At 33.4% G+C, this 23,337-nt stretch overlaps 1 non-coding gene across 1 annotated transcript; it reads left to right on the forward strand.

Moving 5' to 3' along the window:
• The first annotated feature begins 5,648 nt into the window (after nt 1-5,648).
• TRNAN-GUU (transfer RNA asparagine (anticodon GUU)) lies at nt 5,649-5,722 on the forward strand. The gene has a single exon. It is a non-coding gene; the product is annotated as a tRNA-Asn (tRNA).
• The last annotated feature ends 17,615 nt before the right edge of the window (nt 5,723-23,337 follow it).

Consider the following 23,337-nt stretch of genomic DNA (forward strand, 5'->3'; position numbering starts at 1 on the left):
ACCTTTAACTATTATGACTTAAATTGTCGCATAACTACTGTGAGCGGTCTCTCAGACCGCTTCTGCTAAAAACAAAATAAGAAATTGTTTTACTTTTCTTATTTGAATAAATGTTATTTAATTTCATATATTTAACTTTTTCATGAAGATATAAAGCAATTTTTATACTTAAATCGGTTCATTAGAATAAAATATATACTATGATAATAATTCTTTCGCTTACGTATCTGGATGAAAGCAGTAAATTTTAAAATTCAACATTTTTATTTTACATTAAAATTTGCGATAAGAATGCTTTAATAAGAATATAAAAAAGTAATTTTTATTTAAAAAATTATAATTTGAGCTGCATTTGATACATACTTTTCTACTGCAATGTAGACACACTGGTTCTTTGCATTCTATACATTTGTAAGCTGTTTTCATTTTTTTTCCCCCTCGGTGGACAAATATAGCACGTTCTTTTTTTTTTTATCTAATTTATCGTCTTCGATCGCAATGTTTCCTTCATCATCATTTATTCCGCAAACTCTTCTTATTGTAAGTTTGAGTTCTTTAGGTAAAAATGATGAAGTTATGCTCCATTTTACACGAGACTGCACCAACTGAATTGCTAATGAAATCTTTTCGTTTCATTTTCGGAGTCAATGTGATAAGATTGAAATAATACGAATGCATATATTGCACATATATCCAAGTTTCTGAAGAATATTGCAATAGGCCAACGTCGGGTTCTACGAGCAGTTGTATAGATTGAACGAAGACTAATATTGTGACTGCGAGTTCCAACACCCTTGTTGGCACTGGAATAGACTATTTGAATTCATTTTTTCCAATAAAAAAAATCTCTTACAGAAGGAGAACATGGATTTTCATTTTCATCGGCAGATATTTCTGAATTTGTTTTGTGGTCGCTTTCAATAATTTCATCATGGGGACTTTCATCAGAGAACTCCAAATTAGACCAATTTCGAACTATTTATTAAATGTGGTCTTGGGTAAGATATATAGAACGTTTCCTGCACGCATTTGAAGCCATTTCAAGAATATTTATAAAAAAGCGAAATATGTAACAACAACGAAAAGTGAACTTCGAACTTCGAACTGAATCGGCCAAAATTTGAATCGTATATGCTGTGATCGGTCCCACAGACCGCTGAGGAGGGGAAATTGAAAAAAAATAAAAGAAGAAATAGAGCTAGCCAAACGCAATTTGGTATGTGACCTTGGACAACTGTTTTAGGAAGGTACTAAGAATGGCAATACCCATTAATTATTCTAAGAGGTGGAAGCATTTAATGGAAAATGTCGCGCGATCTGACAGACCGCTCGCAGCAGTTAAAGGTTAACCCATGATTTATATGTATTACCAATGAATATTGTATGTTCTTGGCTGTGCTCTCCTTAATACCATTGTAAAATATGTATATAATCTCCCATTGTTCTAATAGCCTATATCGCATATCGCATAGCAACAACTTCTCGGGAAAACTTTCCGTTCACTGCTTCTTTTGAATAGCCGTATGCCGCACAAACACTATTATTTATAAACACCCATGTCTTCTGCAAGATTCGGATCTAGATCCTTCGGTACAGCAGTCAGAGTCAGAAACCACTATCCCGGTTGAGAGGCAAATTAGTATTAAAAATATTGTTACGAAATGTCAAGGCGCGGTGAGATGGCTTCCCCGCAAAGCAGTTTTAGGGTTGCCATAAAACGGCAAGGGAAGGCAGGGTTGTCACATTTGGCGGGAAATCGCCCATTTGGCAAAGTTTCGCGACATAAGTGGAGATGTGTCATGGACTGATGGAGAACCTTCTGGAACGAATTCTTACCGGTTTAGCCCAGAATGTCGTCGAGTGCACCGAAGGAGTCTTTGTTAGTGTATCGCGGTTAGCGCATCGTCGAGAGAGCGTGTTGAGCTCCGGGAACGACTGAACCGAAGAGTCGGAAGCTGTGCTCTGTTTGTCGTTGAGTGCATCGCGAGTTGTAACGTGGAGAATCTGGAGGGTACGTGGAGTTCCAAGAACGACCAAGCAGAGTAGGGAGCTGTACTCCGGAAAGAGAGTCGGGTGCTTTGCAGGAAGCTATCGTCACAGGTACTGCCTGACAATGCTGTGCCGCTGGTTATTCCAGCGTGTTTATAGTAGATCTTCGACGACTGTAAAAAGCGTTATTGGAGCTGTCCTGATTAATATTGCCTAAATAAAACCTGTTTCGATACTTCATCAAGTGTCGTCGTTATTCACTCCTACGAACCCCGTACGAACGTGAAGGAATCTACGAACCCCGTACGAACGTGAAGGAAGAAAATAACGTACCAACTGGTGTCAGAAGAAAAGAAAAACGTAACAATATTAAGCAAAAAGCTTTTCAATAGCTCTTTTTACTCAATAAACTATACCATACATTTATGTGATGTGGGTTTGCGATTTATATGCAGTAAGCAATGAGGTTGTTTAGCTGAAAAACACAAATTGGTTTCAAAAAAAAAAAATTAGGGTCTGATATTTATCTTTATTCGCTCTGTAAGTAAACCTATCTCTGTATTCGCCGAAAACTTCACAGTGAAGAGCAGCTGCGACTTTATGTTTTTTAAAGCTTAGTTACGATGCTTTTCTCTTTGCATTGTTGATGTTCTGACCGTTTTCGCTGTGCTCTTACCTTAACTCTAGGTTCAGATTCCGAATTTTTTATACTTACAAAAGTGATTATTGAAATGATATTAATTACAAATCGATCATTAATATTTTCACTTGCTTTCTTTACTATTGAGGTGTAAAATGATATCAGGAATCTTACAAAAGTAGACAATATGTGGTTAAAAGTGTGGCGTGTGTGCACTAATTAAAATTTACGAGTAATATTTTAGGTATTCGGAAAAAAATAGCATTCTAACATTTATTTTTGTTATTTTACTGTGTAATACTTTCAGAATTGTATCAGTATTTGTAGTTTAATTTTGCGAGTACAGCCTTTGGGTACGACTTTCATTGAGACGTAAAATGGTTAAGGCCTCCATAGGAAAGAAATTGTAAAATTTCATTTAAACTCAGACATTTCCTAAGGAAGTTTCATTATTCTGTCCATACGTAAGGACATCACACAAAAAAATTCGTCCAAAGGGATTGACCAGCAGTCAAAATTGCTATTTATGTTGAAATATGATACAAAATTTTTCACGATTACAATATTTCCTTTACAAGGAAGTCAAAACTGTCAATAAAACTATCGAATTATTTTTTTTCAAAACGCTTTTCATAACTCACTGAAATGCTAAAAAAGACGTAAAGAATGATAATAAAAATGCAGCTTTCATCTTTTGGTTTAAATTCCATGAAAACACGAATTTATCTTATTTTTTTAAACTAATTCTTTCAAAATTATCCGGATATATTTCTAGGATGTAGTACTGAATAAAAAACATTATCAGGCCGCAGTTCAAGCAACACAAACAGTTTCTAATAGCATATGTTTTAGAATAGTTAACTTCGCTGTCATAAAAAGATTGCAAAAATGTGCATTACTGCGCAAATAGAATAGAATTAGAAGTAATAAAATGTCGAGTACTCTTTACGCACGTATAATTTACAGCTATAGCGGTACATCTTGGCCGGCAAAACCATAAACTGAAACGTATATTAATACACTACGCAACTAGATTCACTCAATTCTGTCTGGAAAATTACACACATTTAAACAACCAAGATCTAGAAAAATCCAAAGGAAATCGAGATTGTACATTTGAAAACTGCGACTTTCGAGATGATCTTTTTCAAAGCCTTCCATACCAATTTATACTACACTAATTTATATTTTATGATTAAAGAAACACGAAGAAACACTTAGGAATAAATTCCTTGATTGTTTTGATATTTTAGTATTAAAAATAGGGAAAATGTTCCAGTAACTACAGTAACTATGCAACACGTAGTAACTGAATCAGTGTATTCATATTTTATAAATTGTGTCACAGTGACTTTCTTTAGGGAATATATCTGTATGAGCAACGAGTATCACCGTAACTTTTGTGTATGTTCCTGTTGATACACTTTAAGGTATTTATTTTCTCTCTTCTTACCGCGTGCCTTCGAGATATAACAAAAAGCACATCCGGTTAGCTGTCGGAAGGTCTAAAGTTTAAATCCCTGGGGGGAGGGAAACTGCATATACATCATGTTACCAGGCTTAAAAAATTCTAATTTTTCTACAAATGGTGCCCTAACTAAAATGGAATGGATGATAATTCGTCTCCATCAGGGTTTGGGGGTTGGGTCCTTGCCTGCCCAGTCGCCCTTTACGTGGGGGCGGGAATGTATGGTACTTTCTCCTTCCCTAATGTGTGGTGTAATTGGCACAGCACGCCTAGCTAGCAAAAGGAAGGTCCGAAATTCAGTTTCCGTCGGAGGCATTTCTTTATTTCTCCCCTTTCTACTCTGATAAATACTTAATGGTTCTACTAAACTTCAATCAAATTGAAAAGGCTCTAGGTTTATAGTTTTCATTGTCTTTGCGGTATGAAACGGTGTCTTTACTTTGAGGCTATTTTCGAAATACCATCTGCAACTTTACCTAGGCGCCAAAATGGAGTTCAGAATCGCAGTTTGATAGCTATATAAATCGTTAATATAAAATAATGGTCTTTGACGTAAAAGTTTCGAAATTAAACTTCAACTTTTCTAAAACCTGTGAGTAACATTGGAATCTCCATTGCGTTTCATACCAGCGTCTCATATATATATATATATGTAATAATAAAATTCCATAGTCAAGCATACATTTAAAATTTTAACTGTATGTTCTTTTCCTTTTTAATGGCGACGTTCTCTTATTTGAAAGTACGTGGAATTAAATTCACAGCCCCGTAGTCAAGTTGTTTTTCCCGCATTTTCTACACGTACAGTTATAGAATGTTCCGGAAATATTTAAAGCGAAATGGATTGGCTGACGAGGCTAACGTCATTTCTTGGAAGCTCCGCCTTTCCAGAGGCTATAAAAGGACTCGCAAAAAATATCGGGGCTTTTTCTTAAATGTAACGATGCAGTAAATTTCATACAAAAAGTTATTAGTAATTCTTTTTTATTTACTCTGGAAATATGATTTTGTAACTGCTATTTCTCCTGACCAATAATAAATGGATCCTATTTTTTAAACTTATCGTCTGATCATTTAAGCTACGACTACATTTATGATTCTTCAGCATTCTATTTATTCCGGACAAAAGCTGGTACATCACATACATATATATTAGAAAGTTATAACAAAATGCGATAGCTGTTTAAAATAACAGATGATCTCAAAATAACATTCTAGATGTGGTGATCTCACCTCCCCCAAATCCATCTGTTCACCCAAATTCGAGATTTTTCTGTGTTATGTAACGCTACTGGAAAAGGGCAGCTAAAACTGATATTAACCAATCATAGCTTGTCTCTAGAATCACACCTACTCTGGCATACTCTGGTACTACCTCTGTCGAACTAAATACGTCATTATTACTCTGCTAGCTTCTACCTTGTTAATATCTCCTCGCTTCTGTAAAATGTTTGGGCCATTTCTTGTTAAAAAGAAATGTACACTGCGCACAAAGAAAAAAAAGGGGGGGACAGTTTAGTTTATAAGGTATTTCTCCCGCCTTCCTAGCGTGCCTTCGTGGTGTAGTGGTTCTGCACGCTGGGCTGTTAATCCCGAGGTCCGTGGTTCGATTCCCGGCGAAGGCGATTGCTCATTTTTCATCTTTCCTTCTTCCAAAAATACCTAATGTCCCTACAAGTTCTATATCTCCTGTTCTACTGGACCGATTGACGAAATTCAACGTGTGTTTTTCATATCTCGAAAGAGCGACTTAGGATATGTATTAGATTTTTATATAGCACTGTTCTAACATAGGTACTTTTACACAAAATCAGACTTTTTCTGAAATGACGTGCCAATTTTGTTTCCGTATTTCGATTCTACGGCTCGAATTACGCCAAACTACCACGTTTTGTAAAAATCGCACCAGTAGCTTTTAAAAGATTATCTTTCAAAATTTTAGTTCCTCAATGTTAATTCAATTCGGTATGTATTCATGAATATTCCTTTTTTTATTAAACTTATTTGATTGCTTCTTACACAGCTGGAAATTTAGGTTCATTCCAAATAAAATTCACTTATTTTTTAAGATTTATTTTTAAAATTTGTTTTTTTAAACAATTTTTCTAAATTTTTCGAAAAGAAATTTTGTATTATAACATATAAAAGTTTTAAGTTTTACAATCATCTTAAAGTAGATGCATTTTTAAGCACACATTGAAAAATGCTTTTATTCAAAGTACCTTTAATCAATGCCTCAATGCTTTTATTTATACCTGATTTTTATTCGAAATTCTCGAAGATATATGTGAATTTATATACTGGCGTATTTTGAAATTTGGCATACTTGTGGAAAACGATAATAACGAAAATGTGGTTTAGGAACTTTGCTAAAATTATTTGAAAGTAAGAACGATGTGATTTTTTTTCCGCTCATCTAAAATCTAGGAAAGTGTGTGTGTGTGTGATTATGGCAAAGCCTCGAGGGCTATCTGCCTAAGAGGAGGGATGCCTTTGTGGAGGACTCTCTAAGAGAAACTGGCTCGTATACACGTTAAACATGGGGAAAACCACGAAAACGCCCATGCAGCCAGCCCGTTCGCGAGATTCGAACCTCGGACAGAACTACCAGTGTTCAGCGATTTTACCGCTCGGCCGCTGGTGGGCACAATCTAATAAAGAGGTGCCTTTTTTCCGTTCCGGCATAATAGAAGGGTAAGGAAAATAGGTTTCCATATATTACGAAGTTCATAAAGTGAATTATTCTTGGCGTGTGAATTATTAAGACGTATTTTTGAATTTCTCCGTAAATTATGCACTAAATTTTACAAATTTAATATCTAAGCATAATTTGAGTCGTAGAGTCGAATTATGGAAAAAAATTGGTATGTTTTTTTCAGAAAAAGTCCGATTTTGTATCAAAATACTTATGTTAGGATATTGCTATATATAAATCTCATAGATATCCTAAGTCGCGCTTTTGTTAAATAGCTTAAGTTCACGCCGGGAAATAATGTTATGAATCTTACTTCACGGCACCAATGTTATATCTTAAATTCATATAAAATGTTAAATATGAAACTACTTGCCGTAAAAGGCAGTAATCGTATAGTGAAACGTGTACAGCATTTTTGCGTTGTGGAAAAAATGCATTCCGGGACCGCGCCGTGAGAGGATCGAAAACATAAAACATATACAAGATATAAAGGAAAAGTTCATATTAAATATATAAAGAAAACATACTGTAAGAGGTTCCAGATTAAATATCAGTTTATTCAATTACAACACAATAAGAAAAATCTTAACCTCATCTGAGAGTCTGTTCATTTAAATTCATAAAAAAACTTAAGGTTTGTCTGGTGATTTAAAAGAAAGGAAAGGGAAACAATTTAAGGCCTGAGAGTTAAATTTTAGATTTGACGTTGTTTTTTTTTTTTCTGCTAAGGACGTTTTTGAAAAGCTTGCCTAAAGTTCAAACACACCACAAAAAATAAAACTTATCTTGAAGGGACATCTTGAAGCGGAGGCCTCTTATCTTATCCCGCGTTGATGTCGGCCGGGCTCATCTTGACACTGGTTCTAAAAATGTAGACCCACTTCACTACTGTAGAACAGAAACAGGAGCACTGCTGCCCAGGACGGCTATCCGCTTGGTCCTGAAAGTCCTATGTCAACACGCAGGTAACTCGTTCAAATTTCGCCGGTCAGAAACGTTGTTGCTAGGAAATTACGGCTCGCCTGTTCTTACTCATCCCAAGAGCAAGCTTCACGGGTAACGTCCCAAGTAAGTTCCAGAGTAACATCCACAAGTCCAGCCAACCAGTAAGTGCGCGAGTCCAAAAGTAAGAGTGTCCAGAGTAAGTGTGTAAGAGAGTCTCGCCTCTTAACCAAAACGCGGCCGAGGAGCATATTTGCCGCTCCCCGCCGGAAAACACCTCTCGGAGTCACTTACATTTTGTCCAGCAAGCCCAAAAATCAGCGAGTCAGTCCGAGAGTCAGCCAAAAGTAAGTGTGTCCAACTCAAATTTCCTTCTTGTCCTTCACCAAACGGGCTCCCACTATGGCTTCACTTATCGCCCCCTTAATTATGGCAAAATCTTCGTTTTCAACTCCAGAATGCGGAAATAAGGGTGATCGCGCATGCGCGCCCTTCTTCACTTAGCCAACAACCGGACCCTCAATCGCCAAAACCTGAATGACTTACATTGAAAGACAACCTTTGACCTTTCCGTCACGTACTTTCCTCTCTTAAGGTCAACTAACAATGAAAATTCTTTCTCGAACATTCTAAAGCGCGCGAAATCATGACTTGGCGAAAATTGCCTCCCTTTCCCTGCTTCTTTCACAATGAATAAAAGTTTGTACAAGATTTACAAATAGAGGAAAATAAATAATACTCTTTTAAACTAAATAATATTCCCAGAAGCATCTGTCTTTCCCCAAAAATTAAAGCCTTAAATTAAATAATTCAGAATCAAAATAAAATTTAAATTTCCATAAATCATAAAATCATTCACATAGTTTTTACAACGCTATCAGATAATTTCTCTACATAACACTTTAGAGACATGAAAAACGTAATTTGAATTTTGTCAATCGGCACCGCAGTAAAACCGGACAACCTGTCCCCCCTTTCTTTTTTATGTAGTCTATGTAGAAATTTATCATATTTCATTAGGATTGAATACTGCAAGCTGATTCCTCTTCTATGCTTCAAAAATAGTACATATATATCTGTATGTATAACTTTTCTCATAATACATATATATATATATGTAATAATAAAATTCCATAATCAAGAATACACTTAAAATTCTAACTGTATGTTCTTTTCATTTTAAATGGCGACGTTCTCTTATTTGAAAGTACGTGGAATAAAATCCACAGCCCCGTAGTCAAGTTGTTTTTCCCGCCTTTTCTACACGTACGGTTTTAGAATGTTCTGGAGATATTTAAAGCGAACTGGATTGGCTGACGAGGCTGACGTCATTTCTTGGAAGCTCCGCCTTTCCAGAGTCTATAAAAGGACTCGCAAAAGGAATATCGGGGCTTTTTCTTAAATGTCACGATGCAGTAAACTTCTTACAAAAAGTTATTAGTAATTCTTTTTATTTACTCCGGATATCTGCTTTTGGTAACTGCTATTTCTCCTGAATAATAATGGATCCTGTTTTTTAAACTTATCGTCTGATTATTTAAGCTACGACTAAAGCTGATACATCACATATATATATATATATATATGTACTTAGCTATGGCAAATCATATATATATATATATATATATATGTACTTAGCTATGGCAAATCATATATATATATATATATATATATATATATATATATATATATATAATTTTTTCCTAGCTTTCTAGCAATCAAGTATCTTATTCTTTTATTGTTTCGATCTACTGCAAGTTACCTAAAACTAGAATCCTAGTGACAAAGAATCTTAAGCAGCATAAATCGGAAAAGTAAAATTTTACATGTAAACTGAACAATTGATGTATAATGAAAAGAGTAACTTTACCTTTTCCTTTCATTCCCATTCTTTCCATTCTTTCCAAAATGCGATATATATATAAAATGCGATATAATGCGAATTTCCAAAATTCCATTCATTTCACCCATTCTTTCCAAAATGCGATATATATAGTCAAAGGAAACTTACAAGGAAATGTTTTTTATGTTATAGAATTTTCTTCATAACTTCCCCCTTCCTTTTTAAGGCTTACGCTCGTTAATTTAAATATATGACTTATGCTCACAGTTTATGACTTCCAATTACTTAACATCTGCAAACCTCACTCGCATGATCTGATGCATCATCATTGCAATCGATGCACGTAAGTTACTTTGTTTCGAGAATGAAATATTTTAAACTGAGATACCTCGTGGAGAATAACGACAATAATAAATTTGTGAAACTTCCTCGTGTTTCCTTTTTTTTTTTTCCTTTTCAATAGTCATTATTTTTTTATCGTGTTTTTTAGAGGAAAAAAAGTATTTCTTTATTTACGCATTATATTTTGATATAAAAAATACAATGTAACGACATTGTAAATGTAATATATATTATGTATTATTACATAATGTTATTATGACCCAATATTACATTATTATTATGACCCAATATGTATTATTTTATGATTGTAAAACAATACATATTGGGTAGTTTATATATTAGTGTAATATTCATCTTAAAAGGCGCCATACTGAAATGCATACATTTCCAAGAGTGGTTTGGCTATGGCAAAGGACACGAGGGCTATCTGCTTAAATGGAGGTATGCCTTCGTAGAGGAATTCTTAAGAGAAACTTCCCGTGTACACGTTACACAAGGCGAAACCTACGGAAACGGTCATGCAGCCAGCCTGTTCGCCATGATTCGTACCCCGGGAACAGAACTACCAGTTTTCTGCGACTTTATCAGTCAGCCGCTCATTTTCAAGACAGAAGAACAATACTTGTTAATTCAAAAGAAAGACGCATGTTACAATGAAGATAGGTATCATGCTTTGCGTAAATACATGTTAGTAGCTACTACCTAAAGGCAAATATTTTTTCATTATATTGTAGACACATTAGGTTAATTGGAAGCAGAAGAGATGAAAAATTATCAACGCCTTCGTTGGGAATCGGATCCCGGACCTCTGGAATACGCGGCCAGCATGCAGACCACAACACCACGAAGGCATGCTAAGAAGGAGGGGAGAAATACCTTATATACTTTCCCTTTTAAAGGGCAACTGGGGTTTTAGGGCACCCAATCTCCAAATCCTGGGTGTGAATAATCATCAAATACCACCCTTTTAGTTCGGGTGCCACTGTAGAGACATCAAGTTAATTGGAAGCAGGGAGAGATGAAAAATGAGCAACGCCTTTGCTGGGAATCGAACCATGGATCTCTTGAATATGCGCCCAGCATGTAGACCAGTACACCACGAAGGCACGCTAAGAAGGTGGAAGATATAATATATAATGTGACAGCGAATGAAAATTTCATATTAATGAAATCTGATTTAATTGTGCAGCAGTTATGTAGTTATGAAGTATTATATTTAAAATATCTTAATTCATTCTTCCAAAATTTGCTATTATTCGCATGAATGAGACCTTCTAAAGATGAGTTAATCTCAGATATTGACATTACAATAATGAACTTGAAAGTATACTAAATGGCATTAGTATTTAAGAGATTTCTGTCCCAGTTCCTCCGAGAAAGATACCATTCAGTTTTCATTCAAAGGTTCCAATTCAGTTGCTATGGTTATTAAAACTTACACATTAAAAATACAATAAAAATTCAATTACAGTGGCTCGCATTTATTTTCAGGTACCTGTGTTTTTGTTTTATTTGCAAATGTCAGTTAGAGAAATGACTTTGTGTTTCTTTCACATACGAGTATATTATTGATCAGAATATTTAAAACCTACTTGTTTTTGAAAATATTATTCAAAATGCTTTTGTGGATTAAAAAAAAAAGGAGTTTATTCAAACATTTCTGAAAATGCACTCACATAAATATTAGGAAGCTTTGAGCAAACCTTTTATATTTAGTATAAACATGAATAGAAGAAGACATCCATTATTTCGTTAACTATCCTTTAGCTAAAATGTTAATTTTCATGCGATTCGCCTTCAATTTAAAACATTTTTTCGAATCAGAATATACCTTTTTTTTTCCCATTCCTCAGAAAGAATTGCTTTTAATAAAACTTTAGAATGTATGTCATATTTATTTACACATTTCTCCAACTCACTTTAGTATTGTATGTTTGGAATAGTTTGCATTCTAAGTTTTCTTGCAGATGCTTACAGGTTTTTATTAATATATTGATACCGATCTATTTTATTGTATACAAGATAGTTCATTTCTCAATCCAGAGGCAATGAAATATAACCAAACCATTATGCTTAACAGTAGGCAATAGACTTTTTAGATTCAATTCTTCATTCGGTTTAACCTTGCACAATTTCCTCCATCAGACCCAAACATATTAAATTTTGATTCATTTGCAAATATAAAATTATTTCCATATGATAAATCTTTGCCTACTAAGGATTTTACGGAAAGCTAGTCGTATTTTCATTGTTTTCTTGTTGATGAAGCAATTTCTTCTTGCTGGTCCCTATTGTAGCCAAGTGATTGATTCTCTTCTGAAAGTTTCAGGATTACTTTTTATTGCAAGTTGTTCTAAATCTGCTCCAAGTTTTACAGCTCTAATTTTTCTGTTTTTACATTTTTCATAGGATAAATCTCTAGTTCCCTCGTGTTAGCTTGGATGTTAGTCCAGATTTCAAAGCATTTTGGACATTTAGTAGTAAACCATGCGACCGGCCGGCGGAAGTGACATCACAGAAAGGCCGTCGACATCTTGCATCACGTGACAATCGGAAGTGACGTAGACGCGTTTGAATGAAGTAATGTTTTTCAAAGTTTCGTTTTTATTTTATGGCAACGGCAGTATTTTTTTTTCAATATTCATTCTCAAAAATATTTTTTTCATATTTATGCATTTTACCGTTTTTTTCTGTAGCAAAGGCTTCTTAAATCTTTTTGAATTTTATGTTGCAACATGTTTGGGATGACAATTTAACTTTATTATTTTTAATTACTTAATGTCATTATTTTTAACTCCGCATCACATTATCTAATATTGATTCAGTAGTAATTCCTTTTAATAACAATAAATTAAAAGAATTTTAAAATGCTGCGATTAAACCTGTAATCTTAGGCTTCTCAGAAATGTATTCTAACAACCATCAGCCTTAAAGTTTTAAAATAGTTTATTACGTTGAATAGGAAAACAATCACAATGTCACTGTTTGGGATCAACAAACAGGTTCTCAATGCAATTTCGAGGCTATTCGATCTATGTGTGCAGGAAGAAGACCATAAGGACCAATCAGTTTCTCGTTACCAACATTTTTTTCTATTTCAACCAATTCACTACGCTTGTTTTTTGAAGGTTACTAGATACACACACTTTTTTTTAAATTTATTCTTTTAATATAATTTTGTAAGGTTGTCCAACATTTTTAATTTCTCTTTTTAATTTTATTAAGCATATCTCTTTCATTATCTTCTTTTTTCTTCTCATTTTTTACCAAATTAAATTTAATACTTTTTTATTACATATTTCGCAAACGTAAATTTTATTTTTTTAATTTGGCCAACAAATTTTTCATAATTTTACTTTACAAAAGTAATATTTTTCCTTTTCAGTTTTTTACTTTAGTATTTTTATATTTAACTATTTTTTTTATTTTATGAAAGTAATATTTATTTTTACAAGCTTAATATTTTCATTTTTTAAAGTTGTTTTTACATTTGTCACTCTATTTATTCTGCAAAAGCAATAGATATTTTCATAAGTATAATATTTTTTTTTCGCTTTCCTGTTTTCGCAAACGTAATTAAAAGTTTTTCCTATGGTTTACTTCGAAAATAAATTTTCATTTTTTCTTTTCAATATTTTCTCTTCATATTTCCAAAAGTAATTTTTTATATACAATTAAATTTCATTTTCACGTTTCTCATTTTTCTCTTAAAATTCCCTTTTCTTTTAAATACTTATTTATCTTACATTTCCATTTCTTCAAAAGCAAACCTATGTGTACTTCTTTGTCTACTAAATTTAAACCGGAATGGACTTGCATATCATTTTCCTCTGGAGGCTTTCATGGATAATATTTTATGTAACTTAAATTCGACCCAAACGAATACTACAATGATAATTCGGCAAATTTTACTTGGAACATTAAGTTTCTTAATTTTATGCTACTAACGCTTAATAGGAGATACTCAGAACTTTCCCCTCTGACGCATTCTACTACATACTACTTCTGTTAACTCTTTGGAATATTTTACAAAAATATCCTGATTTTCTTGTGCACATCACCTTAAACCATCAAACATTCGCTAAAACTTGATTTTCGTCATACGAAAACATCACACCGATACTTAACATGAGGCCACACATCTGCAACAAAGCTTCATAAATGCAACTATATTCAAAATTCACACAGTCTCGACTTGGAAAGTACACGGAAGATGAACTATAGTATTCACACGGCAACGTATTATTTAAATCTCAATTATAGCCAGACCTGTGACAGAGACGTAAAAAAAAAATCGGAAAGTACATGTAGAAATAAAGTGCAGGCATGGAAGAAAAACGCTTGTCTCCATTTCACAAATTAGAATAGATTTTTTCAACTAGTATCATCATTATTCTTTTTTTGAATCATGAAGTTTTTTTTTAACATATTCCTTCTAACTTAAGCTTCAAAACACAGGTATTTCTAATTGGCATTATTTTATTTAACTCTGAAAGCTTTTTTAAAATGATATACAATGTATCATAATGAGCAAATAAGTCATACATAAGCGTCATACCTAACAGAAAATACTGTCGTGAATATCAAATAATGAACCAACATAGTAGTTATCTTAAATGTATTAACACATTCATTGTAACCTAGGAAAGGTATTTCAAATCCACATTACTCATTCAGTAATGAACAATGTTAGACCTTTGACAATAGTTACATTTAATTTTTATGCATATCTTACTTAGAAGCGTAAGCTTAAAAATATCGTACATACAGGTGTTAAAAAATTAGCAACCGCCTTCGCTGGAATCGCACCACGGACCTCTGAAATACCGGCTCAGTGCGTTTACCACTACACCACGAAGGCACGCAAGGTAAGCGGGAGAAATACCTTATATACCCCCTTTTAAAAAGCGACTGGGGTTTTTAGGGGACCCAATCGCCAACTCCTGGATGTGGAGAGTTATTCACAACCCTTTTAGTTCAGGCGCCACTGTAGAGAAATTAGGATTTTTTTTGGAGGCCGGAGAGATGAAAAATTAGCAACCGCCTTCGCCGGGAATCGAACCACGGATCTCTGAAATACCGACTCAGTGTGCTGACCACTACACCACGAAGGCGGGAGAAATACCTTACACAGGTAATGTTGACATCATTTCCATGTAAAAACCCAACGTAGTAGGTAACAAAAAAGTTGCCATATTTAAGTTTTCTTTATCTTCCAGCAGGCGCGTATGCGCAAAATTTATGACAAATTCTGTTTTTAATGCACATTTTGCGTATATCGAAGCTGAGACGTCTGAAGATCATTTCTATTTCTTTCTACCCTTCCCCACATCATGGAATGTGCCAACTGGAAGTCATTTGATTTTTATTTATTTTTGGGAGGGCTTTTGTGCTACCTGGCAGCTTTGTCATAAAAGTTACGACATGCGCGTGGTCGTGGGTAAAAATTCGGAAATTATTTTTTTCTCAAATATTTTGTAATTTTGTGTTATTAATTGCCGTGTATTAATTTAATTTGTATACATTTGATATTGGAATTTCTATATCGGTTTTCATGGCAAAATAAAATATATGCAACCAGCTGATTTTGCTCGTTTTCTTCAAGAATTACCTGATGAAGAAACCTTTGGATGGGAGAACAATAGCGATTTCCATTTCTTATTTATTTTACTTCTATTTTTAAAAAATAAATAAAATATTAAAGTTAGTTTAAAGTGTATTTTTGTAACCAGTAAGTTTCCTTGAAGAAGTAAGTAATGCTAAACTTACATTTTTTCCTACCAAGATGAGTGTGTTTTCCTTTTTTATTTTTCTATACTTGCCTTTGATGAATATTAAAATTAGCTTCGATAATTATTAAATAATAAATTTAAAATTTTCTATAATAAAATACATCATTGCATTTCCATCTCACTAACATAAGAACTTACAAATATTTTACTTATATTTGAGTGTGATATAATTTGTATTTTGAAATAATAAGGTTAATATTTTATTTTTTAACAAATTTATTATCAATACACTTATTTCTGTCGTTTTTCCTGCCAAAAACGGTAAAATAACGGATGTCGTAAAAAATACGATGCGCGCGTGCTCATGTAAAATTGCCAAGCGCGCGTGCTGGAAGGTTAATCTAAAATATCTAATATGGAAACCACGAGACATCCTTGTACGGCCTATTAATTCTACACATTTTTTGTTGCATTTCATTTAAACTTATTTCCTTGAATCTCATTGGCGATATATTTCTCGTTCAATTAATTTCGTTAACTCAAAACTTCTTCATTAAAAATGGTAAAATACAGAAAAAAATAAACACCAAATACTGTTAAAAACAGTTAAGAAAACAATTTTTAAAATTAGAGTTTCTACTCAAAAACAAGAAATTCGACCAAGCGGTCTGGAAAACAGAATTTTAGATGCACAAAATTAAAAGTTTACTTTTGTCCCACTCAGCAGAAAGACACTGAGGTGAGTGACGGAACTGACTTAATTTATTATTCTGCTAAGAGTTCCAAATGTAAACAAATTGCGGCTTGGTTAGGCTTAGCACAACTTAAACTTTTGAATTATTGGTAATTCTAAAATTATTGCATGTAGATCAACTAAAGGCATAAAAACCATAACCGGATAATAAGGACACCATAATTTAATTATTTTTAAAGAAAAAAATGCTTAATTTAATAACATATAAGAATTTTTATAAAAACTGAGTTCAACGGTGCACAGCTACATGTTATAGCAGTCCCATATACAAAATTATAAATCCACTCTTTCTTGAGTTACAAGATATATATATATATATATTTATCCATATCTATGTTTGTAGGTACAGATGTCACAAAAACAAATCTCTTCTGATTCATTTTAAAACCATTTTACAATCCATTTTGGAAGATCGAACCCTTTACTCTGTTCGTACGTACAAATGTCATGAAAAATCATCATTCAAATGGATTCGAGAGCGGTCAAATTGGATATTCGCTTCGAAATATTATACCCGGAAATTTTCGCGATTACTTCCTTTGTATACTTCCTTACAAGGAAGTAAAAAAAAAGGAAACTCTTCCAATGAACTATTATTTTAATCGAATACCGAAGCGCCCACCAGCGGCCGAGCGGTAAAGTCGCTGAACACTGGTAGTTCGGTCCGAGGTTCGAATTCCGCGAACGGGCTGGCTGCATGGGTGTTTTCGTGGTTTTCCCCATGTGTAACGTCTATACGAGCCAGTTTCCCTTAGAAAGTCATCCACGAAGGCATCCCTCCCCTTAGGCAGATAGCCCTTGAGGCTTTGCCATAATCACACACACACACACACACCCAATACCGAAGCCAAAGAGTTAATTCTTCAAATATATGCTATGATATTTAATTTATGATGACAATTATTATAATAAGGAAAAATAATATTTTATAAAGAATGAAGTATGTTCTTTCTTTTAATGGAATGCATTCTTAAGAAAAAAGGGATGACTGGATATTCGACTGGTATTCGAAATTTCCTTATTACAAATTAAGGAAATTTTTAATACTTGTATCGTCTTTAAATATGTGAATATTTTCGAACAGAACTTCTCGCTGATTTGTAGCATCCGGACATGTTCGCTTTAGATATAGAATTTTTAATATAATTTGTGAAACAAGTAATAATTTCTAAATGCACACAAATGTTCTTGTGATGCGCTTTTATTTAAAGCAAACAAAAAATAATAACAAGAAATATCGTCTTCGAAATCATCTTAAAAAAATGTTCGAGTCTCCGAATTAAAATATTAAAATTTTGGAATAAATTATTTTATTGTAAAGGATCCCTTCGTATCTACTTCTCTGCATTCCAAAGCTTCTTGGTGGTATCGATTTGTGTTACTACTCTCATTTCACGTTCTGAATTGCTCAAAGCAGCCTTCCTAGATACACTATTCTTTGAGTAGCTGTACTGGAATTTAATATTTATTGCTACAATGACAATTTTACTTCTTTTGAACCAGTTATTGCTTTTGGAACAACTGTGAGAAAGGTATCAGAACAATCCACATAAAACTCAATTTCAGTTCTGACAGAAACCTCTCTAGAAGGAAAGCATCATAATCTTCTTCTCCAAACCATTCTTCGCAAGATGGAACTTTTATATATGTGCCTGTATTCCATATAGACAATGATGATCACTCAAATTTCCAAATCTTAATAACACTTCAACTGAGACCCTTTTACGCATTATCAGTTTACTCTAATCTCTATGCGAAATGTGCAGCCATATGATTTTCTGAAGAAACGTTAGACACTTATATTTTGTATTAAATGATGCCAAATCCTATCCGAAAAGTTATAAATTTTAAAGTTAATATTTAACTTTATATACAAAGAAGATAATGTGTTCAAGAAAAGACGACTATCATTCATTGCACTGCTGGACAAAATTATAATTCAGACTGAAATTTAATTTACAGATAAGGATAAACAAAGTCTGCTTTATCTAAAATTTCTCGTTGTTACTGTCAGAAGTTTATCCGATTTTAATACTATATACACTTCGAGAATAATCAAATGATTTGGAAATAACAGAAGCAAAGTATGCGAATAAATATATAGGGTAAATAATTTCAGTGCTTTTGCTGACACGTTGTGAGTTCCGTAAAATAATTTATTCTGTTTGTATTGTTTTTCCATTCAGGATAAATATAACAACTAGATGAAAACATTATAATAGAACTGGAACCTTAGGATATCATTTCAATTCTTTAAATTAAATTTTCAATTTATGTATGAAGGTATATAGGGATAATTAGTATATTAGCATGTAAAAGAATTTTGAATTTCCTCATTTTACTCTAAAACACAAGGACTGTTCGCCGATATTTAGAACGAAGGGTCTGATTCCTGTGCGGCCAAGACATGACTTCCTTGAACGGCCATTTAAATTACACACATTTTTTGCTGCATTTCGTTTAAACTTATTTCCTCGAATTTCGTTAGAGATTTATTTCTCATTCAGTTAATTCAGTTCTTACTTCGCGACAAGGCAAAAATATATAAAAACTCAAAACGTCTTCATTAAGATGTAGAGTCATTAGGTTACTTGGAAGCAGAAAAGATGAAAAATATGCAACCGCCTTCGCAGGCAATCAAACCAGGGAGCTCTGAAATATCGGCCTAGCGTGCAGGACCACTACACCACTGAGGCACGCTAGGAAGGCGGGAGAAATACCTTATATACTTCCCCTTTTAAATGACGACTGGGGTTTTTAGGGGACCCAATCGCCAATCCCTGGGTGCGGAGAATCATCATCCAAGACTCCTTTAGTTCAGGCGCCACTGTAGAGACATTAGGATTACTTTTCGAAGCCGAAGTGATGAAAAATTAGCAACCGTCTTCCCCGGGAATCGAACCACCGACTTCTGGAATACCGGCCCAGCGTTCAGAACCACTACACCACGAAGACACGCTAGGAAAGTGGAAGAAATATCTTATATACCCTTTTTAAAGGGGGATTGGGGTTTTTTAACGGACCCAATCGCTAAATCCTGAGTGGGGAGAAATCATCGCCCACCACCCTTTTATTTCGGGCGCCACTGCAGAGATATTAGGATTACATTTGGTAGCAGGCAAGATGAAAAAATGAGTAAGTGCCTTCGCCGGGAATCGAACCACGGACCTCTGAAATACCGGGCCAGCGTGCAGAACCACTACACTACAAAGGCACGCTAGGTAGGCGGGAGAAATACCTTATAAAGAATTGAAAAATATAGAAAAACATAAACCACCAAATGCAGTTAAGGCAGTTAAAAAACAATTTTTACGATTGAAATTAGAGTTTCTACGAAGAAACAAGCAATTTGGCCGGAGAACAAGAAAGCAGATTTTCAGTGCACAAAGCTGAAAATTTATTTTTGTTCTCACTAGGCAAAAAGTTGTGAAGTTAGTAAAGAAACTGACTTATTTCACTGTTCTGCTAAGAGTTTTAAATGTAAACAAATGACTGTTCGTTAGGCTTAACTCGGCACTTAAACTCTGAAATTGTTGATAATTCTACAACTATTGCATGCTGATTAGCTAAAGGCTTAGAAACCTTAACCGGAAGATAAGAATAACATAATTACTTTTAAAGCAAGAAATGCAGAATTTTCCAACATATAAGAAAAAAATTTCTGAGCTCATCGACCCGAGTAACAGAGTGGATATATATATATATATATATGTATATTACAGAATATCGATTATATTATCTCCTAAGATTAATTATAGTAGAATGATCTGAAAAGAGTGAATCCATATTTAGTAAGTTCTATTTCGAAAGATGTTTTTAAGTAACTTGAATGTAAATTGTTAAAAAAGTTTAACGGGGACTGCAATTAAATCATGAATAACAATTGTAAAAGGAATAAATTAAAAGCAAGGATTAAATTAAATGCAAGAAATCATTGTCATTGATCGGAATTAGTTGAAGTTTCAAGGGGAACAAACCAACTTCCGTTCAATGAACAATAATTAAGAAATAAATACGAAGGTGTTTCGTCCTTTACTCGAGCAATAAGGCAATGCCAAACTGGCAATTCAAGTCAGGCCAAACATTTTCGTGAATAGAAGGGATTAAGAACTAATGCAGAGATCCAAAGAACTCATTCCGATTAAGTATTTTAGCATCCATATATATATCCATATATATATATATATATACTTCTAATGCATCCATATATATATATATATATATACTTCTAATGCGGCCATATATATATATACTGCTAGTGCGGCCATATATATATATATATACTTCTAGTGAAGCCATATATATACTTCTAGTGCGGCCGATTGCAATTGAAAGACAGGTGCACAACTGGTGTTATAGCAGCCCCATGTACAAAATTTCAACCTTATCAGGCTAATCGTTTTTGAGTTAAGGAGATACATCTATACGTACTTACAAGACGTCACCAAAAAATCTCTTCTGAATTGATTTTAAATCCATTTTTAATTCGCTTTTGGAAAAAGAGAACTTTATTCTGCCAGTACATACATGTTTCAAGCAAAAGCATCGTTCAGGTAGATTCGAGAGCGGTCAAAATGGATATTTGCGATGAAATATAGCACCCGAAATTTTTCGAGAATACAATACTTCTTTACTTCTTGCAAGGAAGTTAAAAATCATATTTACCTTTTAAAGTCCTGTCTGATGGGTTTCAATATTTTAGAATTGTGTTTCAAATCGTAATGAAATTTTTCTTAAAAATGTGTAAACCTTTTATAAAACCAATAGTTACGAATACATCGATAAATCACTTTACAAATGTTACGTAAGGACCGATTAACATTTGTAAACCACTCCAAAGATAAATAATCAATTGCTTTGTCTTACAGTACCGTATACATCAGCTTTATGGTCATTTAAGACAATATTTCCTTCTGGTAGTGCACATGACACATAATTGGCAAACAACTGCTTTAGAATTCAAGGTAATTTGAGCAGCGGAGGCCGTCAGATAGAGTATGTATTGATGTTCCATGCATCTGTCTCTAACGACTATATGACGTAGCCGCAGCGTTAAAAGGCAAACCGCAGCAGCTGGCATGATGCCTCATCTCCTTCCTTGACAACGAGATATGGGTTATTCTACGTCTTTCATTAGTTCTGTCATTAGGTTTGACTTCCTGCAGCCAGCCATTATGGCCGATTTGTCACGAGCTTCCAGCTCACGAAGCGCGAATTTTCAACGTCGTGTTATGTGGAGTGGAATGCCAGATCGTGCAAAAAATGGATGCTTGGGTGGGATGGTAACAGGCCGAGTTGATAAGCGTGCGGTAGCTGAGATTGCTATTCTAGGATGATCAATGAGCTAAACGAAGTATATTGTTTAAATTCGTTGTTCTGTAATTTGCGATTTAATCTGAGGATCCTATTCCTTACGTCTCTATTTTGAGATACATGTTTTTCTTGAAGTCAAAGAGTAAATGCAACCTAATCGTTTACAAACATTCCAGATTTGCTAGCTATTTTTTAAATAACTATATATAATTAAATAGTTATTTTTTATTTTCCTTGCTGTAAACCAAATATGTAAGAGATATTTGTGCTTATTTTTTAACAAATTAAAAAAATCTTAATTATTTACCAAAGTTCAAATTTCGGTGCGTACAATACCTGTGCATGAACCCAATGCTTGAAAAATTAAATAATTTAATATCCATATCGTAAAGTGTATATAGTCTGGATATCGTTTTACTAATGTTTGTGGACAGACGGTACATGAAATAACAGAAATAATTAGGTATCACTTATTCGAAGAATGTGTAAAACGATTGAATAAAAGGAGAAAATTTTTGATAGAAAAATAAATATTATTTGAAATTTACCAATTTTATTTTTACTCTGAGGTTATCAATTTCAAAATGCTTATTGAATCACCCTTTTAAAAATTCTTGGAAAATATAAATAAAATAAAATCTGAAAGCTTTCAAATTCAACAACAATATCGCAAAATGATTTTAAATTGAACTTCAAATTGAAAAAATAATTTTGAATAATAAATATAATAATTTGAAAATAATTCAAATTTTAAATTCAACAAAATAATTTTGAATTGAATATCTTTAGAACTTCGGATAAACAGTCTCGCGCGCTGAAGATAAAATTTTTTTTTTTTTTTTTTTTTTTTTTTCGTAGAGTGTTGCCATTGCTCGCTTTCAAATCGTTGAGTTTGTACAAAAATTCGTTAGTGTTACAAAATATAAAATCGACAATAAAGCAAATTTCAAATTCCAAATTCAGGTTTCCAGATTCTCATATTCAGTGGAAGATTACGTTATTCAACATTTGATGGCTCTAGGTACCGTTATTTTATCACAATGCGAGAAACATTTATACGTTTATTCAGATTCTTCATTATTTAATGTCTTTAAATATAAAAAAGGGCTATAATATTTGTTAGCAACAATTTGAAAAATCAACCGACATTTATAGTGAACGAACTCACAATGCAAAACGAAATTAAAAAAACCCTTCTGGCTTAACGCATATTGGGTTAGTAAGTAAAAGTAAAATATTACGCTTTTTTAATGGGAAATTTTACATCATTAATACTTTCTCCTATAAAAATAAGCACCTATTCTACAGACTACGTTTACAGAGCGATGTTTTTAAAAATCAATTATATCTTCTCCAAGAGTCCAACTACTGATATTTTTTGTTGCTAGGCAAATGTCCTAGATACAGTATAGCATAACCGTTCATGGATGGGAAGCTTCATTATTATTTATAACGCAAGGCAAATGAAATCGATGCGAAAAAGATATTTTTGGAAAATACGAATTAATTTAATAGATTACATACTTAAAAGTTACTGCAGCCATACTGAAAATTTAAAGTAAGTGCCAAAATCTACTGGAAAACAATAAATTTTAAATTTTAATTATCAATAAAAATAT

Source organism: Stegodyphus dumicola, chromosome 7, assembly GCF_044657685.1.
Source record: "Stegodyphus dumicola isolate Sdum_Otavi_A_Nest chromosome 7, ASM4465768v1".
In the NCBI taxonomy this organism is placed as follows: domain Eukaryota; kingdom Metazoa; phylum Arthropoda; class Arachnida; order Araneae; family Eresidae; genus Stegodyphus; species Stegodyphus dumicola.